Source organism: Thrips palmi, unplaced genomic scaffold (assembly GCF_012932325.1).
Source record: "Thrips palmi isolate BJ-2018 unplaced genomic scaffold, TpBJ-2018v1 HiC_scaffold_18, whole genome shotgun sequence".
NCBI lineage: Eukaryota > Metazoa > Arthropoda > Insecta > Thysanoptera > Thripidae > Thrips > Thrips palmi.
The window spans coordinates 9,813,799-9,838,303 of record NW_023144627.1 but is presented as its reverse complement, the minus strand read 5'-3'; the positions used below and the strand labels follow the sequence as shown (position 1 = coordinate 9,838,303).

The following is a 24,505-nucleotide window of genomic DNA, read 5'->3' as shown; positions in this document are numbered from 1 at the left end:
GGCGAAGCTTTGCTAGCGAGCGACGAAGCTACACCGCGGCGCCGTTGCGTTGCGTTTCATGATCTAGTGATAACCATCGCGGCTCCCAGCATGTTTAACGAGGAGTGCGCGACGCAGGGCGACTGTGTGTATGTGTGTGTGTGTGTGTGTGTGTGTGTTTGTGTGTGTGTGTGTCCGTGTTTGCATTCTATTGGGAATGTAGGTTAGAGCGAGAGGAAGTTATCCTAGGCTATAGTCGGCGCGGCCTATCCTGGAATGGTCTCTTATTAACGGCCCCCGAGCTCTGCAGCAGCGGTATTCTGCTGCAGCCTGGGCCGTGGCTTTCTTTGTTGTGATAGAGGCCTTGCAATTAGACTGTGTGTATGTGTGTGTGTGTACTCAAACCCTTGTCCTGCGGCTGGCGGTGGCATGCTGGCTGATGCTGTACTTGTTGTTGCTGCAGACGAATTCCGTGCACCCTCCCATGTCTTCGTGACCTTGTTCTAAACTTCCTTTTTGTGTCTTTTTCGTGTAACTTTTTTTGTGCTGTGCCGTTTAAAAGTTTACATTGCGCATACAAAATCTCTGTCTATCGTTGTTGGGGAGGAGAACAGAACGAAATTCTTATCCCGCCGCGCGTCCCGTACTGGATTTTATTAGATTTTCGTTTAAATGTCTGGGAACGGCAAGGACTGCAGGGAGCCCCGTGCCTCAGGCCATTGGCTAATTAAAATTTTTCTCGTTGGCAATGAACCGAACTTGGCAATAATTGTCGCTGGATTCCTTCCGCCCCACCGTCGCAGGCAAGCAGCAGACTGATTCCGAGATTCGTTTTCGTCGCTCTGTCTCTCTCGCACTCATGGGGCGTTCCGTATGGGCGCGAGAGAGACAGAGCGACGAAGACGACTCTCGGAATCGGTCTGCAGGGAAGCACAGCGCACGGCCAGGGGACTTCCCCGAATCGTTTTAAAATGCGTGCACGACAGTGGTCGCTTTGTGATGGGCGAGCCCCGCGTGTCTTGTCGAAACCGAACCCAAGCAGTTATGTCACAAAAGTAGGCAAAAATTGGTCTCCAAAAGGGTTGTTTACCTCAGCCTGCCTGCTAGGCAACTCCTGTCGAGAGCACAGCCCAGATACTGCGTACGTACGGCGCAGTAGGTAGTCTGGTGGTTGGCACACGGTAAAATGTCGCTTGCTTTTGGGGTGCCTCTAGGTGCCTCGAGTGGACAAAAGTCCTCTGGCAAAAACTGTACTTAAAATTGCTGTTTCGTTTTTGTCTTTTCGTTCGGCGCGGCGGCATGGTGGTTCCGGAAGCGGTCCGTAGAGACTCGCTGCGACACCGCAGGGAGTGTGGTCGGCTCCGGCCCGCTGGCTTTAGCGGTGTGGCCGCAAACCGCTGCAGTCTCTGGTGCAGTCTCTGGTGCAGTCTCTGGTGTAGTCTCCACTCTACCAAAAATGTCCTGTAAATGCCGTTAATTTATTACCAGTTTTCACTGTAGGTCAATTCACAGCGTTTACTGTGATCTGCTCACGGGATTCACTGTGATCTTGTTCGCGGTGTTCACTGTGATCTGGTCCCCAGTAAACACTGTGAGTTTGACGCCGCTAAGCACCAAAGTACTGCAAATCAGGCTCCAATTCACGGCGTTTTCTGTGGCCAGATCACAGTGAACACTGTAACCGAGATCACAGTGAACGCCGTGAACTAGTTCACAGCAAACGCCGTGAATTGCATAACAGCAAACATTGGTAATAAATTAACGGCGTTGACAGGACATTTTGTGTAGAGTGTCTGGTAGTCTCTGGTGCAGTCTCTGGTGCAGTCTCTGGTGCAGTCTCTGCAGCGTGCAGCCCGCTGGGTGTATGGATGTATGGGCAACGCCAGACCAATGCCAGAGCAGGGCGGAGGCGGTGGGCGCGGCCAGGCTGCTCCAGGCTGCTCCAGGCTGCTCCAGGCTGCTCCAGGCTGCTCCAGGCTGCTCCAGGCTGCTCCAGGCTGCTCCAGGCTGCTCCAGGCTGCTCCAGGCTGCTCCAGGCTGCTCCAGGCTGCTCCAGGCTGCTCCAGGCTGCTCCAGGCTGCTCCAGGCTGCTCCAGGCTGCTTCAGGCTGCTCCAGGCTCCTACTGCGCTTTCCAGGACATTCTCTAGCCGGACCATTTCCCGCCATTTCCTTTGCGGAACGTTTAACGTTTCGTCCCCCTTCCTTCCTTGCCCGCACCCAGGCGGGCTAATCTGCTGCGAAACAACTACACTTTCGAAACAGCTTAATAGAATCGACTAAAATTAATTTCATGTTCCTGATTTATAGAAAAGGGTTGACCCGCTCCACGGCATAAAAGTACTTCGCTGTCTATGCGCAAAACGAATCAAACGAGAAACATCGTGCCATTTCTGTGTGCCCTGAGCCGTCACTCTGGAGTGAAGTCACTTGATTAGCAGTGCAGGCACAGGGCGCGGTGGCGGCGCGACTTCCACTGATGTATCACCTGCCAAAAGGAGGGGGCGGTGCCGCGGCGGTGCCGGCACACCGCAGGTACCCACACTGGGTGCACTCCGAAGACGGCCTGGCTGCTAATTAGGCTGGCTCTTGCGGTCCCTCTCGCTCTGTCTCTCTCGCACTCATGCAGCGTCCCCCAGGTGTGCGAGAGAGACAGAGCGACGAAACGGCTCTTTTTTCGGAGTCAGCCTATACTGGGGTGGGGCACTACCTTCTTGGAGAGCATGAGGCAGATGGCCTCCGCGCCCCGCCCCCGCACTAGCAGCTGTTGGGGTCGCGCGCGCTCTACGGTGTTGTTGATTGATACAGCCATTTCTTTTAAGAAAATGGGGAATGGCAAAAAGATGAACCTTTTTTTTTTTTGAACGAAAGGAAATAAAAAGAGCTGAGCTCTTTGTCGTCGCCTTCCGCTTCCGCTGCAGGTACACTGCAGGTGGGGAGCAGACGGCGTGGCTAATCGGACCAATCGGAACGATGGATTGGAATCTTGGAATTCCCCTGCACCGCGAAGCTAGTGATGACGCGATCGCTTCCGGGCCGGAAGTGCTCCCGTACGAGGGGAGTCACCCGTTGAGGAAGCCCACAGTGGGCCAGAAGACCGGTGGCGGTGGCCAAAACTCTAGACGCGTTTTGAGCTCCAGAGTCGCTAAATGGGACTCGAATCGCACGTGTGACCCCACCAATGGATTGCCCTCCGAACGAGGAATCCATTGGTGGGGTGTCACGTTCGCTTCGAGTCCCATTTAGCGACTCTGGAGCTCAAAACGCGTCCGGGAGCGGCTCGCGCGTGCTGCAGTGTGGTAGTGCGCCCTGCACCGCCAACCAGCCAGCTCTCCACACAAACAACATTACGTTGTCTTCCCGCTCTTTCGTCCCTTTCGTCTTTCCCGCGGGGCCGGCGAGCAGCAGACTGTCTCTGTCTCTCTCGCACTCAGGGGGCGTCCCGGATAGGTGCGAGAGAGACGGAGCGACGAAAGCGACTCTCTGCAGCATCGCCGTGCAGGGAGTGCCACGGAGTGCAGGGTGAAGGGGGCGTCGCCCGGCCGCCCGTCCCCACAATGCATTATCCCTGCAACAATAACACTTTCACTGCTTGGAGGGGGCAGGTATGGGCACCTGTACCTCCCCCCCCCTCCCGGCCTTGTGTGTGCGTGTGTGTGTGTTTGTATGGCCCGTGGGGACCCACGACGGAGACCTTGGTGCGTAAGGCGGTCCGGCGGCGCGTGGCAAGCGTGGCCAGCGTCAGAATGGCGCGAGAGGTGTGATGACAGCCGCACTGCAAAGAAAAAAAAAAGCAATTAAAAGACCAACAAAAAAAGTGTGCCTTCTAAAAGTTTTACTTACGAAGAAGAACTCGAACGTAGTTTTCCTTTTGAATGAAAGGTTTTCTTTGCAGTAGAAGTCAGTGAAAGATTCCAATACTATTGTGAGGAAATTCTGCTTCCTATTCCTGTTAATGCTTGTGCCAAATTCAATTGACACTGCCATTTCAGCGCAAGACTTTAAAAGTGTCGCTAATCGATAAAGGAAAGAAGAGTGAAACAAAAACAAAACCTTAGTCGGTATGTTTGTGAAGGCGCCGCCGTGTCGCCGTTTTGGCGTGCACCATTTTCTGCAGTCGGAAACTGAGGCGGTCCGGCTGCGGTTTCGTAACGCGATGCTGTGATGCCGCGCCGCTTGCCTCGGCCCGCCTCTCGGCCAGCCGCGGCCTGCCCGGCCGGTACGTGACGCACTGCTTCCGCGCGCAATAAACGCAATAAAAACAATAAAAGCGGTACACTGTTAAAGAAATTCCTTGGAAAGTGCCAAACAACTTTCCTGGCAAATTCCCAAACAACTTTCCTGGAAAATTCTCAAAGAACTTTCCTGGAAAATTCTCAAAGAACTTTCCTGGAAAATTCTCAAAGAACTTTCCTGGAAAATTCTCAAAGAACTTTCTCGGAAAATTCTCAAGGACCTTTCCTAGAAAAATTCTGCAGAACGTTCCTGGAAAATTCCCGAAGAACTCTCCTGAAAATTCTCAAAGAACTCTACCGGAAAATTCTCAAAAATCATCTTTTCTCGAAATTTGCCGAAAAATTTCTTCTGACCTTCGAAAAATTCCTTAGTCTCCAATTGTTCTTTGAATGAGTTGCCGGAAGGCATAGTAAAATAAATAGTTTTTTTGAAAACTTCCGACGGAGCTTTGGACGGAATGCACTTTCAGGGATTTTCCAATCTACTTGACGCAGTGCCTGCACTGTATTCCAGTTGTTATTTTATTTCCCCTTCCCGTCGGCGCGAAAATACCGCGCGTCTCATTCAAATGGGCCGCACCTCTATTGTCAGTACAGCCGCGCCGTCTCTCTCGCACTGCGGCGGCACGGCCCACGAGTGCGAGAGAGACAGAGAGAGGCAGCGCGACGCGACGACGTTTCCGGGGAGGCCGCCACCACGCTCTGGATAAGTGCCGCGAACAACGCGTGCGCTGCACAGACTGATGGAGAGAGAGAGAGAGAGAGAGAGAGAGAGAGAGAGAGAGAGAGAAAGAGAGAGAGATGACCACCGCGGTGACGTGCTTCGCCACGACGCGCTGCGCGGTCGGCCGCTGGCACGAAGGAGCTGCCGATAATTACTGATTGGCCACGCTGCGATTGTAGTGATCGAATTGGAGGAATTGGAGGAGGAAGGGGGGGGGGGGTGGAGGTGTTTACCGGACCAGCAGCCTGGCCGAGCCCGGCGCGCTGACTTTGGAAGGGCCGCGGAGGTCAGGGTCGCTGTGGGGAAGTACCGTACCGCTACGCGAAGAAAAAGGGCGCGGGCTGTTTATCCGGCGGCGGACACACTCACACAAAAAAGTAGAAGCTGAATTATTGAAAGGGCGTGTTTAGTGGAAACGGGGCCGCGCGGGCTTTCTAGCGCCTGTCGCCTACAATGGCACAATTCGGTACGACGGGCAGGGTATCGAGGGCAAGAGAGGAGCCCGGCCGGCCCGGCCCGGCCGCCCAGCCCCACCCCGCCCCGCCCCGCCCCGCTCCGCCCCGCCCCGCCCCGCCCCGCCCCGCCCCGCCCCGCCCCCCCCCCGCCCCGCCCCGCCCCGCCCCGCCCCGCCCCGCCCCGCCACGCAGGTCGGGCAGGTAACTCGTTGACTACTCCCATTCTGTCGACCCCTTTGGGCCATTAGGGCTCCGCAGGGACCTCCTTCTCGCTTGACAAAAAAATGCGCGGCGGAGCACAGTGGGCCAGAAGACCGTGGAGGCGGCCAAAACTCCAGACGCGTTTTGAGCTCCAGAGTCGCTAAATGGGACTCTAACCGAACGTTTGACCCCACCAATGGATTGCTCTTCGGACGAGGAATCCATTGGTGGGGTCACACGTTCGGTTCGAGGCCTGTTAAGCCACTCTGGAGCTCAAAACGCGTCTAGAGTTTTGGCCGCCTCCACCGGTCTTCTGGCCCTCTGTGCGGAGCGCTCGGCGCGGTAAGGCCCTAGGGGGGAGGGGGGAGGGGAGGGGGAAGAGGGAGAGGAGGGGAGGGGGAGTAATTACGGTGCGACTGCACCTGCTGCTTCCATACGGAGAGGATGATGCCGATTGCGGTGACACGGAGGAGCCGGCGGACCGTTGTTTGTACCTGCTGACCGAAAATTGGGCTACACTGTCAGCGTGGTCGCATTCACGTCGTTGCATTTATTTTTAGTCGGTTGCATTGCACTGCGTAATATATCGGGTTGGATTCGTTTTGGTGGTTGCAGCATTGTCCTGTGCCAGCTGATTGTTCTCTTCGCTACCCCCTGACTGATTGATCGAGGCAGAACTGTATTTTTGTGGTCGATTTCGCACAAAAATGGGGAGAAATAAGCAGCTTTTCGAACCAAAATCACACTGACAGTTCACCCGCACACTAAGAAAACCTTACAAACTATTTTGGGCATTGCAATGATGAGCAGTTTGTGATAACAAATAATTTTGAGCATACATAAGCTTACAAAGAAAATACTTCGTAATGTACGAACTATTTCTTCGTATAACAAAGTAACTTAGTTTGTACTTTGTATGCTCAAAATACTTCATAAGGTGTTGCGTACCTCAAAAAAAAACTGGAAAGTCTCGTTCAAATTTGTAAGCATACACTGTGTGCCAGGTTGGTGTGCGAGAAACTTGTAAATTCAGAGACCGCACTGCTCAGCGTAGGCGAGGCGTTGAACGGTGGTGCATGACCTTCCGAAGAGAGCGCGTCTGCAACGAACGAACAGCTTCCTTCGTCTCGCGCCACGAATTTCTCAGCATTACGAACCATCACGTACAGTCGTACACACACTGCTGATAAATGCACTCCGCGACGGTGGCAAAAAGGGCTGGCAACTACAAATGGCGCAGCGGCAGCGGCATTATTTCTCAGTCGCGAAAATAATTGGGAGTGTAACGTTGCTGAACGTCGGATAAACACATTTCTCCTTTGGTATAATCAACAGGCACGGTCGGTCGGCTGGTCTCTCCACCCGGCCGCCGCGCCACGGCACTGCGGGGCTGCAGCGCGAATACATGTGCACGGTCATTATTGCATAATTTGTAGCACTTATTTAGTGGCACCGTCCGAGTGTCTGAGTCACTGCGCCGCGTCCTGCGTCCTGCATTGCTTCCACGAAGGCGGCTCCTGGTGACGTCATCCTTTCCGGGCCGCCAAGCCTCGCGACTTGCCGTGTGGTGACTGGACCGACTCGCAGCAGACCGGCGCAGGCGCGGCCAAAACTCTAGACGCGTTTTGAGCTCCAGAGTCGCCAAACAGGACTCGAACCGAACGTGTGACCCCATCAATGGATTGCTCCCCGAACGAGGAATCCATTGGTGGGGTCACACGTTCGGTTCGAGTACCATTTAGCGACTCTGGAGCTCAAAACGCGTCCAGAGTTTTGGCCGCCTCCACCGCGGTCTTCTGGCCCACTGTGCCTCGCGAGCCACGGCTCCGCGTGCTGCGGCGTCCTTAATCTCATCCTCCTCGCTTTTGAGGCCGTTTATTTTGGTTTTAATCTGCCGCGCCGTCGGACTGATCCCCATCGCGCAAAACTGGAGGAAATATTGCCGCCGTGCCGGGCCGTGCCGCGGAGTCAGTGGCGGACCGCTCAGTCTATTTTTTATGCGACGCGCCGCGGGCCTCGCTCCGGGCGGCTGCAGACTGGGAGTCGCTCTGTCTCTCTCGCACTCATGGGGCATCTCCTCAGGGTGCGAGAGAGACAGAGCGATGGCCGTGCCGGCGGGTTCCGGCTGGTCTCGTGTTTCGGAACGTGTGGACGGAATCTGGGACCGCGGCGCTCTTTGGCGCGTTGAAGCGGCAGGGCCCGCGTGGCGCCTGCAGACTAGAGTCGTTTTCTTCGCTCTATCTCCCGTATGGGTGCGAGAGAGGCAGAGTGACGAAAACGACTCTCGAAATCAGCCCACTGTACAGTGGGCCAGAAGACCGGTGGAGGCGGCCAAAACTCGAAGACGCGTGAGCTCCAGAGTCACTAAACAGGACTCGAACCGAACGTGTGACCCCACCAATGGATTCCTCGTTCGATGAGCAACGCATTGGTGGGGTCACACGTTCGGTTCGAGTCCTGTTTAGCGGCTCATCAAAACGCGTCTAGAGTTTTGGCCGCCTCCGCCGGTCTTCTGGCCCACTGTGCACTGTGGCGTGGCGGACTTTTTTGGCAAGAAAAAGGGTTGTCCCACTTGGGAGTGCGCGACGGTTCGGATGTCAGTCATTTCCGGGCCGCCACCTGTTGCCCGCTGGACGACGGCGTCCTGGACGGCGCTCTTGACGGCGTCCTGGACCGCCTCCAGCGGCCTGTCGAGAAAGTGCAACCCGATCTGGCGCGGCTGTCGCGGCCCGTTTGGCGAATCGCCGTATCGCCGCGCGATCCTGCACCGCAAGAGCGACGCAGTCACCTGGGCGGCGCGCAGTGGGCCAGAAGACCGGTGGAGGCGGCCAAAACTCTAGACGCGTTTTGAGCTCCACAGTCGCTGAACAGAACTCGAACCGAGCGTGTGACCCCACCAATGGATTGCTCGCTCGGGTTGTCCACGACCACCGCCGCCCTCCCCGTTTGCACCAATGGAGCCAATAGCGAGGGGTTACCCACTCCGGGAATCGTGTGTACACTCAGTCCGGGAATCGTTCGAAATTTGCTCAAAATTTTATCGAAAATCTTAAAAGTTTCAATGGAGAGGGATATGTAATAGACACAAAACACTCAAAAGATAAGAAAAATCTTCAAAAACCTCTCCTTTTATGCAAGATTTGTTCAGGAATCGCGGGAATCCGGAATCGTGTGTACGCCCAAGGACCGAGTGGGTAACCCCTCGGCCAATAGGGACAACGTGTCCTCCTGGGTTCTGGGTCGCGGGGCGGTGCTTGATGGGGCTTTTTAGTGGAGCCCGCGGCCCCTTGGCTCATTCCGAGTGGCGCTTCCGTCGCTGTCTCTTTCGCACTCTCGCGGGACTCCCCACGAGTGCGAGAGAGACAGCGACAAAAGCGCTTTTCGGCAACGGTCCGCCGCCGGACCTCCAGCAGCGCTTCGCTGCTTCATTGGTGAGGTCCTCCACTGTCCACTGTAAGGCGGACGCACCACGGACGCACCTTTGTGGCGGTGGCCGTCCATTGTTGGCCCGATGCAGTGGCGGGGCGTGGTGAGGCCACGGCCCCGACGGCCCCTGGCCCGCCCCGCCCCGCCCCGCCCCGCCCCGCCCCGCCCCGCCCCGCCCCGCCCCGCCCCGCCCCGCCCCGCCCCGCCCCGCGCTGGACGCTGGACCGGGGCGTTTGGCGTTTCGGCAGCGTCAATGGGTCTTTGTCGCGGGGAAAGTCGTCGGAAACAACAACAATAACAACATCAAGGCGGTTCCCATGGCTGCGATAGGGGCGGGACCAGGCGAAAAGCGACTTGCATTCCAGTGCACAGTGGGCCAGACAAGACCGGCGGAGGCGGCCAAAACTCCAGAGTCGCTCAATCGGCCTCGAACCGAACTTGTCACCCCACCAATGGATTGCTCTCCGAACGAGGAATCCTTTGGGGGGTTACACGTTCGGTTCGAGTCCTGTTTAGCGACTCTGGAGCTCAAAACGCGTAGTTAGTGCCGCCTGCCGCCTGCGCCCTGCGCGTGTCTTCCGGCGTGTGGGGCACATTTTAGGCTGGGGAAGCGGTTTGGCGCTGTATCTTTGCCAGAGTGCATACGGCCTGCAGGCCGTGAGTCACAGTGTAATTGTATCAGTATGTGTGTGTGCGCGTTGGTGTGTGTGAGTGTGTGCGTTGGCAGGCACGTCGCTACGGTGCGTACACTGTGTACGGCAGCAATCTATGCATAAAGCAGGCGGGCTTGCCGGGAGGGGCGCAGCGCGGGCGCAGCGCGCAGGGGCTGATTGTGAATCGGAGCGCTGGCCGGCCGCTTGCTCTCATCGCGCCGTCTCTCTCGCACTCGCGGGGCGTCCCGTCAGGGAGCGAGAGAGACAGGGCGACGAAGAGCAGAGCTTGCCGGCCGCGCCGCAACGGCCACGCGGATCGAGTAAGAGCTTTATCAGGTGCTCTCTTAGTGGTCCTCAGCGCCCCATCGTCCGACACACACACACACACACACACACACACACACACACACACACACACACACACACCGATACCTCTGAGTAAGAAACGCTCGGTTGCCGCGAACCGTCGGAAAGGCGCTCAGTCGCGGAGAACCCTGTGAACTGTGAAATCCGCTCAGTCGTCGCGAGCTGCCTGTAAAACGCTCAGTCACCGGGATTCATCCGAAAGCCGCTCAGTCGCTAGGAGCCAGACGAAACCCGCTCAGTCGCGGAGAGCCGGCCAAAAACAGCTCAATCGCATTTCCCCGATTATTTCAAGGGAGAGGATTCAAAGTTTGAAGCACTGAGACAATTCGGGGAATCACTCTAGCTGTCCCGTTCTCCTGTCAAGCTGCAACCTTAAGCTTTCTATGGCAACAGTAACGTCGTTAGAAATGTACCCAGATTTTGTAGATCATGATTATTTGGTGACAGTATGCGAGTCTGCTACACAATGCGATTGAGCTGTTTTTGGCCGGCTCTCCGCGACTGAGCGGGTTTCGTCTGGCTCCTAGCGACTGAGCGGCTTTCGGATGAATCCCGGTGACTGAGCGTTTTACAGGCAGCTCGCGACGACTGAGCGGATTTCACAGGGTTCTCCGCGACTGAGCGCCTTTCCGACGGTTCGCGGCAACCGAGCGTTTCTTACTCTGAGGTATCGACACACACACACACTCTCTCTCTCTCTCTCTCTCTCTCTCTCTCTCTCTCTCTCTCTCTCTCTCTCTCTCTCTCTCTCGCACACACAAACACACACACACACACACACACACACGAGATCACGCACACGCACGTCCGAGGCGTGACTGGACAGCCATTGCCGGTGCCGCGTTGCACGGCGACAACCGCGACATAATATAGCAGCAGCCGGACCGTGCTTTTTCGTCGCTCCGTCTCTCTCGCTCTCGTGGGGGTAGCCCCCGGAGGGTGCGAGAGAGAGAGAGAGAGAGAGAAGAGAGAGAGAGAGAGAGAGAGAGAGAGAGAGAGAGAGAGAGAGAGAGAGAGAGCGAGAGAGAGAGAGAGAGAGAGAGAGAGAGAGAGAGGATAGGCTCGTGCTCCCCGCGCACGCGCGTGTGTCAATGCGACACGGCGACACGGCCTTCGGACACGGCGGACTCTGGGAGAGAGAACACGGCCGCGGTACTCGATGTCACACCATGTCGCCCGTTATGCAGGGTAATGGCCGCCGTCGCCTCCTGGAGCCTCCAGGACGCTCCAGGAGCCTCCAGGACTCTCCTGGAACCTCCCAGGCTGGAGCGAAGACTCGCACGCTGAACTAGGCGGGGTCTTCGGGACGGACCCGACGGACCTTTGGGTTCCACGCAGCAAACAACAACAACAAAAATGATGATAAAAACAATAATTTATTGTCATCAATTGAGGTGATTGCACGGTCCGATGGCGGAAGCCGGCCGTATCTTAACGGGGTGGCTGCGCTAGCTGCGCTACTCCCTGCGCTGCCCTGCACTACACTGTGATTACTGGAAGGATGCTGCTGCCTTGTCCGTGTCGCCGCCCTGCCGCAAGGGTCCTCACAGTGGTCCAGCACGCTGCAGCGCCAATCAGTGCTGCCTGTCACATCAGTAGCCAAACATTCCCACGATGCACCAGTGTCGAAAAGGATTGCCTGGGCCCCTTCTTCTTCGACACTGGTGCATTGCACAGTGGGTCAGAAGACCGGCGCGCGCGGACAAAACTCTAGACGCGTTTTGAGCTCCAGTATCGCTGAACAGAACTCCAACCGAACGCGTGACCCGGCGTGACCCCACCAATGGAATCCTTGTTCGGAGAGAAATCCATTGGTGGGGTCACACGTTCGGTTCGAGTCCCACTCTGGAGCTCAAGACGCGTCGAGAATTTTTGCCGTCTCCACCGGTCTTGCTGGCCCACTGTGCGGGGATTTTCTCCCACTTGTGTGGCAGGCAGCACTGATCGCGGTGCCCGCTGCACCGCCCGCTGCACTGCAGTCCCGGATGTGCAGAGTCCGTTCCGTTCCGCCTTTTGGCTCCATTTGAATTTCGGCGGCCGATGCACCTGCTTCTTATTTGGGTCGTCCGTGGGGTTTCTGGTTTCCGGGTTCACTCGCTTCAGATTCCGTGTCTTCAACTCTCAGGGCGCGGTGCTCTTTTGCATAACGACGCGTCATCGTGGCACGGTATCGTTCCGTCGCCGCGCCACTCGGCTGCTGCGATAGATACCCGGCACCACCACCCTGCCTTCTTTGAACAACCAAAGCGTCGTACGTGCGGACATGCGTGCACACACACACACGCTCTCTCTCTCTCTCTCTCTCTCTCTCTCTCACACACACACACACACACACACACACACACACACACACACACACACGGACAGAGGCACGTACGCACACACGCGCAGAAGGCAGAGGATAACATATATAATCCTATCGAAAAATCTCTCACCGGACGGCTTCTCTGGAACGGTTCTTTTGGGATCGTGTTAATTTATGCCCCCGCGTTCACCCGTCCACTGTGTGTGTGTGTGTGTGTATGTGTTTGCCAGCCATTCACACACAGCTTTGCGGCAGGTTAGGCCCGGCGTATGCCCCGGGGGCTGAGGTGGGGCGGGGCGCTGTTGGCGATCCGTGCGTTTAAATTCCCATTCGTGCTGACGCCCGGGTCTTGACGCCTCTCCCCGGACACGGACACGCCCAGGGCACGGCCGGGGCACGGCCAGCCCCCCTGCTTCCGAGAGTCGTTTTCGTCGCTCTGCCTCTCTCGCACCCACACGGGGCCGCCCCACGAGTGTGAGAGAGGCGGAGCGACGAAAACGACTCTCGGAATGAGTCTGCAGGGCACAGCCCGGCACGGCCAGGGCGAGCTTGTGCTGCTCGTCGTGCCGATGTAGGGCGGGCCTCGGGCCTCATGCCGCGGCGCCGACGCACGGCAGCCTGCGGACCGCCGCGATGATTCGAACCGTGAAGACGCCGCCGCCGTCGTGGAGCCCCCCGGGCCCTGGGGGTCCGCGTCGCGTCTCTCTCGCACTCACCGCAACTCACGCGGCCAGAGAGAGAGAGAGAGAGAGAGGGAGAGAGAGAGAGAGAGAGAGAGGAGATAGAGAGAGAGGGGAAAGAGAGAGAGAGAGAGAGAGAGAGAGAGAGAGAGAGAGAGAGAGAGAGAGAGAGAGAGAGAGAGGGCACTCCACCCGAGAACGGCGGTTTCGAACGCAAGCACGGAGGGGAAGCACGGCTTTCCGCAAGTCGATGAGCGCGCCACCATTGGAAGTGAGCCGCTTGCAAATCTCTGGAGCAAATAGTGCCTCAGTTTTAGAACTACAAAGTCGCGATTTTATACACTGAGAAAACCTTATGAACTATTTTAGGCCTTACAAAGAAAAAAAGTTTGTTGTAACACTTCGTTAGGTTTTAAGCGTGCAGAGCTACAATCAACCGCGGTTCAGTAAGGTTCCGTCGCGTAGCTTGCCCTGCAGAGGCCACGCAGGCTGATGAAGTTACTATTATCTTTTTCGAGCAGATGCCCAGCCTAGCTTGTCCACGTGTAGTTTCCCGGCTAGATCAGTGCGTTGATACCGATTTGATCTGAGATATCCCAAATCAAGTAGGTTATGTTAGGTCAGCTAACAAAACAGCGTTCCAACCGCATTGGCTGGCCTGGCCGCCCGATCGTCGGCGTTCCGCGCGTTTTTCGCGCAATGATGGCTTCCTCGCCGCGCGCTGCCCTGCCGTCCCCCTCCGTCCCTCTCGCACTCGCGGGGCGCCCCGTTCGGGTGCGACAGGGACGGAGCGACGAGGCACCGCGGAGAAATGACAGGCCGATGTGGAATGGCGGCGGCGCGGGAAGACTGGAAGACGGGAGGCGTAACGAAGGTTATTGTTTCTGATTGCAGGTACGTCGTCCAGGACGCCAGGCTCTCCAGGACTTGCAGGGACCTCCGCGGAGTTGGGCCGGAATGCATGCCACCCAACATGCGAGGACGAGCACGGCCGCTGCAGGGACTCGCGCTGGACTGGGCCGAGATGCAGACGCCAGGATGGTCGGCGCGACGACGGGGCACCGAACCGGCGTGTGGGACTCCGGCACTGGCGCAGCACAGTGGGCCAGAAGACCGGTGGAGGCGGCCAAAACTCTAGACGCGTTTTGAGCTCCAGAGTCGCTAAATGGGACTCGAACCGAACGTGTGACCCCACCAATGGATTGCTCTTGGAACGAGGAATCCATTGGTGGGGTCACCACACGTTCGGCTCGAGTCCTAAGTGACTCTGGATCTCAAAACGTGTCTCTTAGAGCGTTTTGGCCGCCTGCACGGGTCTTCTGACGTTTCTTTAGCCGCGTGGGTTGGAGCACCGGTCTGTGACCGGGGTCGACCTGGAGGTCGGAGGTTCGACTCCGCCCTCCGCCGCTCGTTTTCTGCAATGTTGAACACCGCGGTTGACGCGCAGTGTCCGCTGTTGCGATCGAGGTTGCCATCCAGAGCGCAGCCTTGGGAATTTTCCAAGTGCCGCAAGTCGAGCAGCGCGGAGCAGCGACACGGCCATAGGGTTGCCAACTGTTTTGCCCCTGTCACGGCTCAGCAGCGAGGAATAATTGTTTCCAAGGAGCCGGGCGAAGGAGGCTGGCCGCCCAAGACCCCGGCGTGGGCGTTGGCAGTGTAGCAGAGCAGCACTGCGGCGCCGCACAGTGGGCCAGAAGACCAGTGGAGGCGGCCAAAACACTAGACGCGTTTTGAGCCCCAGAGTCTCTAAATGGGACTCGAACCGAACGTGTGACCCCACCAATGGATTGCCCTCCGAACGAGGAATCCATTGATGGGGTCACACGTTCGGTTCGAGTCCTGTTTCGCGACTCTGGAACTCAAAACGCGTCTAGAGTTTTGTCCACTTCCACCGGTCTCCTGCCGCTGGGTCACTACGCGCTACAAAATGAAATGTTTGACTAGTGCCCCGCAACAGTCCCTCATCGCTATGCGTGTCGGTGCAGTGGTGCAGCGTTAATGAGGCTCTTGTTGTGGCCGCCACGCTCCGCCCCGCCCCGCCACGCTACGCCCCCCCCCCCCCGCGCGCTGCAGCCGGGCGGCGTGGCCGTCTGCCGATTCTGCACACCAATCGACTCCACTCTACTTACGCCAATCGGGCCTTTTCGGACTTGCCGGAAATTGCCGAGCGACGCGGCGAGGCGGCGATCGGGGCCGATCGGCCGTGAGGCGGCGGAGGGCCGAAGGGGCGGCCATGTCCAAACGGCCAAGACTCATTCCGAGAGGCGCCGCTCTGTCTCTCTCGCACTCGCGGGGCGTGGCGTAGAGGTGCGAGAGAGACAGAGAGGGACTCTCGGCCGGCCGTTCTCCGTTCACGCCTCCTTAGCGTCTCGGCGCTCGAGGCAAATGAGGCCCTTGGTGGCCGCGGCGGCCAGCGACGTTCACTTTGACGTCACGCCGGGCAGGCGGGCAGTCCTCTCCTGTCTCTCTCGCACTCACGGGGCATCCCCACGGGGTGAGAGAGAGAGAGAGAGAGAGAGAGAGAGAGAGAGAGAGAGAGAGAGTCGAAGCCAGTCCAGCCGCCAGGCAGGGTAGGCAGCCCGCCCGACTCGGGTGCGCGTCGATGCGGACGCATTGCCTACCCTCACGGCGCTCCGGAGGACCGAGTGAACCAGTTACCAGTGCAGCACCCCGCACTAATGAGCCGTATTCCCGCTCTCTCTCTCTCTCTCTCTCTCTCTCTCTCTCTCTCTCTCTCTCTCTCTGTGCCTGTGTGTGTGTGTGCCTGTGTGTGTGTGTCTGTGTCCGTGTGTGTGTGTGTGTGTGTGTGTGTGTCCGTGTGTGTCCGTGTGTGTGTGTGCTGCTCGGCCTCACTCACTGGGGCAGCCAGCTAGCGGGGCAGCGCCCAGTCGTATCAGCATAGCATGCCGCGGCCCGATGGGAAGCAAATGCCCAGGGCTTCCCTTGCGGGAGTCTGGGACTGGGAGTCTGCGGCGCAGTCGGTCATGCGGCATGGCCGGGCATGGTGGCCCACAGTGTGCCAGAAGACCGGTGGAGGCCGACAAAACTCTAGACGCGTTTCGAGCTCCAGAGTCGCTAAATGGGACTGGAACCGAACGTGTGACCCCACCAATGGATTCCTCGTTTGGAGAGCGATCCATTTGGTGGGGTCACACGTTCGGTTCGAGTCCCATTTAGCGACTCTGGAGCTCAAAACGCGTCTCGAGTTTTGTCCGCCTCCACCGGTCTTCTGGCCCACTGTGCGCCGGCCGTGTGTGCGACAGAGACGGATGGCGGAGCCCTTGAGCCGGCACACTCATTCGCTCTGTCTCTCTCGCACCTGTACGGGGCGCACCGCGAGTGCGAGAGAGACGGAGCCACGACGCTCGGCGACGGCGGCCTGCACGCACGCACGCAGATCGCATCCCTATTAGCAGTGTGGCGCTCCGCGGCGCACCGCGTGGCGTACACTGCCGAGGAGATAGATCCGCGCGCTGCGAATTTGTAGCCGACGAGGGGGGGGGGAGCGGGTGTCCGCCCGGATCGCGGACCGGATAGTCGGGCCGCGCTCTGCGGCGGACTGATTCCGAGAGTCGCTCTGTCTCCCTCGCGCTCGCGGCGCGTCCGGTGTCAGTGCGAGAGGGACAGAGCGACGACTCTCAGTGTGCTGCGCCGCGCTCTGCACCGCTGCACCGCCGGGCCGCGTCCGGGGCGGCGAGTCGGCCGCCGCCTCATTACCGCAGTGCAGGCGCAGCGCGAACCGCGAGGCGAGGCTCCGCGGACGCGGCCCGGGATGGCTCCGTTGTGAACCGTTGCAGCAGGGCCAGCAGGGCCAGCAGGGCCAGCCTCGCCTTGGCGCACATGCACCGCACCGCCTTGGTGGTCCCTGGCGGTCCGCGGCGGTCGGCCGGCCGGCCCACTCGTACCGCCCGGCCCGTCGGGGCGCGGAAAAGAGAAGGGGCGCGATGGCCGCACCCGATATGCAGCACACAGTGGGCCAGAAGACCGGCGGAGGCGGCAAGAATCCTAGACGCGTTTTGAGCTCCAGAGTCGCTAAATGGGACTAGAATCTAACGTGTGACCCCACCAATGGATTGCTCTCCGAACGAGGAATCCACTGGTGGGGTCACACGTTCGATTCGAGTCCTGTTTAGCGACTCTGCAGCTCAAAACGCGTCTTGAATTTTGGCCGTCGCCACCGGTGTTCTGGCCCACTGTGCACTGATTCCGTGAGTCGCAGTATGCAGGCCAGGCCTAGAGTAGGCGACCGTGCCGGCGACGCGAGGAAGCGGCCACCGCGGTCATCTTGCTGGATTTGCATAGGCACGGCCGGACGCGGCGCCGTGGTGATCGCAGGGCTTCTGCCGTCATTTTGCGCCTGTCACTCCCATGGTCACCACCGGCATCTACACGGCCCGGCCACGCCCGTCACCATTGTCACCGCCGTCGTCGTCACTTTGGTTGTCTGTCTCAATGGTTACCGCCATGCTCTGGTCATCACCAAGATGGTCACAGTGGTTACGACCATGGTCATCATCATGTTGGTCACAATGGTTTGGTTACGGCCATGGTCATCATCTTGTTGATCACCACGGTCACGGTCATCATCATGTTGTTCAAAATGATTGCGGCCATAGTCGTCACCATGTTGGTCACAGTGGTTACCGTCATGGTCATCACGTTGGTCGCAATGGTCACGGCCATTGACACGGTGACTGCAGCGATCATGACCGTGTTGACGATGGTCGTCGTCATGGTCTTGACCCTTGTCTTGACCATGATGATGGTCATCCTCGGGGGCAAGCCCGGCTGGCCCGAGGTGCGCGGGCAGGTGCGAATTCGGTCGCGAAACCGCCGGTGATGTCACTGTGTTTGTCTCGGGCTTTGGTGCGGCCGTTACGTCCGACAGGGATGTGGCGAAGGTCGGCCGTGTCTCTCTCTTTCTCTCTTTCTCTCTCTCTCTCTCTCTCTCTCTCTCTCTCTCTCTCTCTCTCTCTCTCTCTCTCTCTCTCTCGCTCCCTTTCATTGTGGTCCGCAAGGCGGTACTTTGGCGTGCGCGGAGGCGTGTTTGGTTCAATCATTGGCGGCCCGAGTCGTACCGAATACCTCGGACCGAACCGATCGTCTGGCCGCGGAAACGGAACAAGCAGCCTCTGCCAAAAAAAGGAAAGAAAAACATACGGAAAATCAATTTTACCTGCCAAGTTATATGCACGCTTAAAACCTTACGAAGTTTTTTGAGCATATATATTACCAACTCATTTTCTTTGTTACACGAAGAAATAGTTCCCAAAATTACTGAGTATTATGTTTGTAAGCTTATGCTCAAAACACTTTGTTATGACAAGGTGCTCTTCTTCGTAAGGCCCAGAATAGTTTGTGAGGTTTTCTCATAGTGTGCAGACTTGGTTCATTTTGCAGCGACTTGGGGCAAAGAGTCTGTCCGACTCGGCCGTCGCCATGTTGTGACGCTTCGCCGCTCCACATCGCACGCACTGACACCGCCTTCAATCGCAGTGTCGCGGTGCGCGTTGCGACACGGCGCTGCAATGCGCCGCATGTATGCACTCCGCCGCGCTACGCAGCGCTGCATATGGCCGCGTGGGGCGTGGAACCGAGGCGTGGCGATGAATACGGTGTGTGTGTGTGTGTGTGTGTGTGTGTGTGTGTGTGTGTGTGTGTGTGTGTGTCCGTGTGCGTCCGTGTGCGTCCGTGGGTCCTGACAGGTGCGGTAGCTGCGGTCGGCAGGACACGTTTGCGAGGTGCGTGGAGCCAGCAGCCGACCGATCCCTCGCTGTCTCTCTCGCACTCACGGTGCCCTCCGTGTCGGTGCGAGAGAGACAGAGCGACAGAAACTGCTCTCGGAATCAGAGTGCGCGGCGCAGCCTGACGTTTGGACTGCTGCTCGCGCGTCGCCGCGGTGGAGGCCGGCTGTGCTGTTGCCGCTCCTACACTCTAAATATGGGGTGCCCAGCAACTGGGCGCCTTTGTCGCCCGCCCCACTTTTTAGGGTGCCAAATGTCGCCCAGTTTCTGGGCACCTTTGTCGCCCAGTCTCGGGGTGGACAAATCATATAGTAACCGGCCCTCTCGCATGGTAGAGCATGCTCAGGTGTCTAGATCCTGGGCGACTAAGGTGCCTAGATTCTGGGCTCCTTCGGCACCTCAGTCGCTGCTGAGCCATGGGTGAAGGCAGGTTTCTTAATGGTTTGTCCACCCCGAGACTGGGTGACAAACGTGCCCAGGAACTGGGCGACATTTGGCACCCTAAAAAGTGGGGCGGGCGACAAAGGCGCCCAGTTTCTGGGCACCCCATATTTAGAGTGTATGCGCAACCACAACAAGAGGGGCCCCATGGCGGTGCTCATCGTTTGTCCGACCTTATTATGTCCGACCTGTCCAAATTTCACTTGCCCGTGAATCTGCTGAAAATTTTGTCCGACCTCCGTTTTGTCCGACCCACTTACACCGCCACGCGGTCAGGCTGCAGCTAGAGAGCGATTTGGCGGCGGTCAATTGATCTAAACACCCGCGGCTCACTCTCTATGTCAATCAAGACTGGATGCAGGACAATCCGAAGACATTTTAACACAAAATGTATTCAGAGTAACAGAAGTAAAATGAACACTATAAAGAAAATTTCAGCGAAAGAGGGCACCCCGGCGAACCGGCCCTCTTCCCCGCTGGCTTGGTGGACCAGTGGTTCCCCCATCTCATCACAGGAGCAACCTCAGAGTTAAACCGCAGTGGCCCCGTCATTGGTCACGTCATCTGTGATGTGGAGGAGTCCTCTCATAGTAGGCCAGGCTGCCACCTTTCCCAGTAGTCGGGTTTCGTTCCCGGCCCCCTTCCCACTCAGGGGCCATGCTACTGGTACTCAGGAGTCTGCGTCACCCTGCCCAGCAGCGGAACCACTGGGCTATGAGAGGCACACTGGACGCCGGCCGATTTTGTATACTTGAACCGCCTTCTTGCGATGCAAGCTTGGTCAAAATATTCTTTACGGTGCTGGGTATCGAACCCCGGACCCCGCAATCGGGACCCGACGCCTCTGCTCTCTCGGCCACCACGGCCCATGGGTGACGATGTGCGAAGGGGTGCATTTGAAGCCGCTGGTCCGTACCGTATAGTCAGACAAAAAGAGCGGGAAGCTAATATTCGATCGCTCGATCCGAGTATAGCATTCAGAGATCTCAACACCTTTGGCCACCGAAGCTTGCCGGGTGAGCCGAGTGGCGCAACGGGTCCAAACCGCACCGGGCAAGCCACTCCTAAAATGTAAAGGATTGCAGGGAGTCGAACCCCAGCCTCTGAAGTTGCGGGTCAACGCCTCTGCGCGCTCAGCCGCCGCTGTTCGGCTGTTAGAGGCACGCTGAACGCCGCCCGATTTTGTATACTTGAACCGCCTTCTTGCGATGCAAGCTTGGTCAAAAGATTTTTTACGGTGCTGGGTATCGAACCCGGGACCCTGCAGTCGGGACCCGACGCCTCTGCGATCTCGGCCACCCCAACCCATGGACGACGTTGTGCGAAGGGGAGCATTCGAAGCCACTGGTCAGAACAGTATATTCAGACAAAAATAGAGCGGGTAGCTAGTATTCGATCGCTCGATCCGAGTATAGGATTCAGAGATCTCAACACCTTCGGCCACCGTGGCTCACAGGGTGAGACGAGTGGCGCAACGGGTCCTAACCGCATTGGGAAAGCCACTCCTAAAATGTAATGAATTGCTGGGAGTCGAACCCTAGCCCCTGCGCGTGATCATGGTTTCCTCGGGATGCCACAGTGTGGAGCCAGCAGTGGGACCCTATGTGACTCACTTTCCAGAATCAGGGGCGGCTGAGCGCGCAGAGGCGTCGACCCGCACCTGCAGGGGCTAGGGTTCGACTCCCGACAATTCTTTTCATTTTGGGAGTGACTTTCCGATCCGGCTTGGATCCGTCGTCGCGCCACTCGGCTCCCCCGGTGAGCCGCGGTGGCCGAACGTGTAGAGATGTTTCAATCCTACACGCGGATCGAGCGATCGAACACCAGCGTCCCGCTCTTTTTGTCTGACTATACGGTTCGGACCAGCGGCTTCAAAGGCTCCCCTTCGCACAGCGTCACACATGGGCCTCGGTGGCCGAGAGCGCAGAGGCGTCGGTTCGCAACTGCGGTGTCCGGGGTTCGATACCTAGTACGATATCGAACATTTTGACCAAGCTTGCATCGCAAGAAGGCGGTTCAAGTATACAAAATCGGCCGGCGTCCAGTGTGCCTCTCATAGCCCAGTGGTTCCGCTGCTGGGCAGGGTGACGCAGACTCCTGAGTACCAGTAGCATGGCCCCTGAGTGGGAAGGGGGCCGGGAACGAAACCCGACTACTGGGAAAGGTGGCAGCCTGGCCTACTATGAGAGGACTCCTCCACATCACAGATGACGTGACCAATGACGGGGCCACTGCGGTTTAACTCTGAGGTTGCTCCTGTGATGAGATGGGGGAACCACTGGTCCACCAAGCCAGCGGGGAAGAGGGCCGGTTCGCCGGGGTGCCCTCTTTCGCTGAAATTTTCTTTATAGTGTTCATTTTACTTCTGTTACTCTGAATACATTTTGTGTTAAAATGTCTTTGGATTGTCCTGCATCCAGTCTTGATTGACAAAGAGAGTGAGCCGCGGGTGTTTAGATCAATTGACCGCCGCCAAATCGCTCTCTAGCTGCAGCCTGACCGCGTGGCGGTGTGAGTGGGTCGGACAAAATGGAGGTCGGACAAAATTTTCAGCCGATCCACGGGCAAGTGAAATTTGGACAGGTTGGACGTCGGACAAACGACATACACCCCGCCATGGGGGCCATAGCGCACGCGTGGAAACGGTCAGGCTGAGGCAGCGGTTGAGGCTAGAGGTTGAGGAAGAGGTTGACGCGTTGGTTGACGTTGAAGCTGACGATGAGGCTGGGGCTGATGTTGGGGTCGAGGCTGATGTTGTTGAGGCTGATGCTGAGGTTGAGGCTGAGGTCTTTGAGAGGTTGTTGAAGCTGATGCTGAGGTTGAGGCTGAGGTCTTTGAGAGGTTGTTGAAGCTGATGCTGAGGTTGAGGCTGAGGTCTTTGAGAGGTTGTTGAAGCTGATGCTGAGGTTGAGGCTGAGGTCTTTGAGAGGTTGTTGAAGCTGATGCTGAGGTTGAGGCTGAGACTGAGGTTGTTGAGGCTGAGGGCGTGCTCTTGTCGGGGCGGCGCGACGATGCCGAAAAACACAAAACACTCACCTTGCTGCTGTCCGCCCGACACACCTATATCCGGCGCCTCGCACCGAGGCACTTCCGGTGGCTCGCGCTTCAATGGGCAAACGCCCCCCCCCCCCCCCCACACACACACAAGTAGCCGCACACTCTCGTGGTGGCCAAGTGCAATGGTTTCCGCGTCATTTTTATGGATTTGTGAGTGTTTTTTTCTGCCGCCGCCGTCCATGTCCCGTAACCGTACGAGCGTTGTCGTGGCCGTCCAGGGCCCTTGGCGGCCTGGCGGCCATTGGCGCGGCTTGCCCTAGAATCCCAGAATCCGGCCTTGGTCCGAAGGGCTCGGTGCGCGCACGCCCGCGGCACTGGCTGTGGCCTCGCGAGGCTCGCGTGTCGTTGCGCTGGTCAGGGCGCGGCGGCATGACATGACTCACTCCCTGTCTCTCTCGCACCCGCAGGGAACGCCCCGCGAGTGCGAGAGAGACGCCACCGACTCGCGAGTACGGCGAGTGCTACGTGCGAGAGCGCGCCGTTTAGACACGTCCGGATGTTTCCATTCATTCCTCCATTCGTCATTCACGAACGGAACACTGGCCAGTGCCTCGCCGCGCTGTCTCTCTCGCACCCGCTCGGGCCGCTCAGCGCGTGCGAGAGAGACGGAGAATGCGACCGCCGAGGAGCGGCCTCGCGAGGGAGGCCGCTTTTCTCGCGACGGAAGCGCAGCGGGGCGCAGCGGGGCCCCTCCGTGGAATGCGCCTTCCCGAGGTGTTTTTATTCAATAAATGGAGCGCGGTTTGCATGCCTGCCTGCTTGCCTGGCTGCCTGGCTGTCTGCCTGACTGCCTAGCTGCCTGCCTGGCTGCCTGCCTGGCGGCCGTTACGGTGTCGCGTGCTTCCGCTAATGCTGTTTGGACTTGGCACCGCGTCTCGCCCCGCGATGACTGCATTGGTGGTGCACTGCGAGGGACGCCCGCTGCGCCGACACACCGTCTGCAGGGCATAGCGCTGTTAAAACAACAACAAAAACACGAAAATTAGAACCAAAACAACAAAAGTATGAGGATAAGGACGAGGCTTGTCATTTATCGGCACTTGACCTGTTTGTTTTGAACGCTGCTGGAAACGCGCCGGCCGCGCCCACCCCGGTCGCTCCGGCTCGCCTCCGGTTCCTCCGGCTCGTCCGGCTCGGCTCGGTTCGGTTCGGTCCGGTCCGGCTCGGCTCGGTTCGGCTCGGCTCGGCTGGGCACGCAGGACGACATTCGCACGCACGCATTGCGGGACGCGACGGGACGCGGTGCGCATTCCTTGGGTAAAGCACATCGGCGTGCTGGCGGCAAATTAACGGTAAAGTGCATTCGCACTGCATTCGCGGCAGAACCCTTCTGGTTGCCCTGAACGGGGCGCCCCGGCCGTACAGGGGGCCCTGGGCAGTGGCCAACAGGCACAGCGGACTGATTCCGAGACTCGCTTTCGTCGCTCTGTCTCCCTGGCACACATAGGGCGTCCCGCACTGGTGCGAGAGAGACAGAGCGACGAAAACGACCCTCAGTCTGCAGGACAGCGAGCTGGCCTGGCTGGCAACCAGCCCCGGCAGCCACGGCCCACGGCCGCCGTGTCTCCCAGGCCGACGCGACGGGAGTAAGGCCCAGCGGATTTCGACGTCACTCAGGGAAAAGCGGCTGAGAAAAATGGGGACACTTTTGGGATTCGAACCTATGACCCTGCCCTGCACTCCCCGAATAACTAACTCCCGGTCCGTCGAGGCGGCGGCGTCGTCAGCAGACTGACTCCGAGAGTCGTCGCTCTGTCCCTCTTGCCTCTTGCCCCACGAGTGCGAGAGAGACAGAGCGACGGACCAGTGTACGAACGCGGGGTGCCGGAGGACGGCGTCGAGCGCATTGTCCTGGATACGTCGTGGACGCGCACCCTGCCGCCGCCGCCGCCGCCGCCGCCCCGGGGCCCAAGTCGGCGCGGGGTTCCGCCGAAGTGCCGCCGAGGGCGTTTCGATGTATCGATACTGGTTTTGCGGTCAGTCGCGATAGCGGTCGCGGAGCGTGGCGGAGCGGCAGACTGATTCCGAACAGTGCCGCGTCGCTCTGCCTCTCTCGCGCCTCGACGGCACACCCCCATGAGTGCGAGAGAGACGGAGCGAGTCCGGTCTTTGAAATTCATTTCGCACAGATCCCCTTTCGCGTTTCGCGCCAAAAAAGATAGTCTGAATATGTGGGTCGTTCCCCTTGCAAATTTTGCGGCGTGTTTCGTTCTAGTCGGTTCTAGTAAAGAGCCCCCCCGT

The 24,505-nt window shown here is 58.3% G+C and overlaps 1 protein-coding gene across 1 annotated transcript in view; it reads left to right on the top strand.

Moving 5' to 3' along the window:
• Nucleotides 1-24,505, top strand: part of LOC117644368 — a 70,827-nt gene that overhangs the window by 6,264 nt on the left and 40,058 nt on the right. The gene's annotated exons all lie outside the window — the stretch shown is intronic.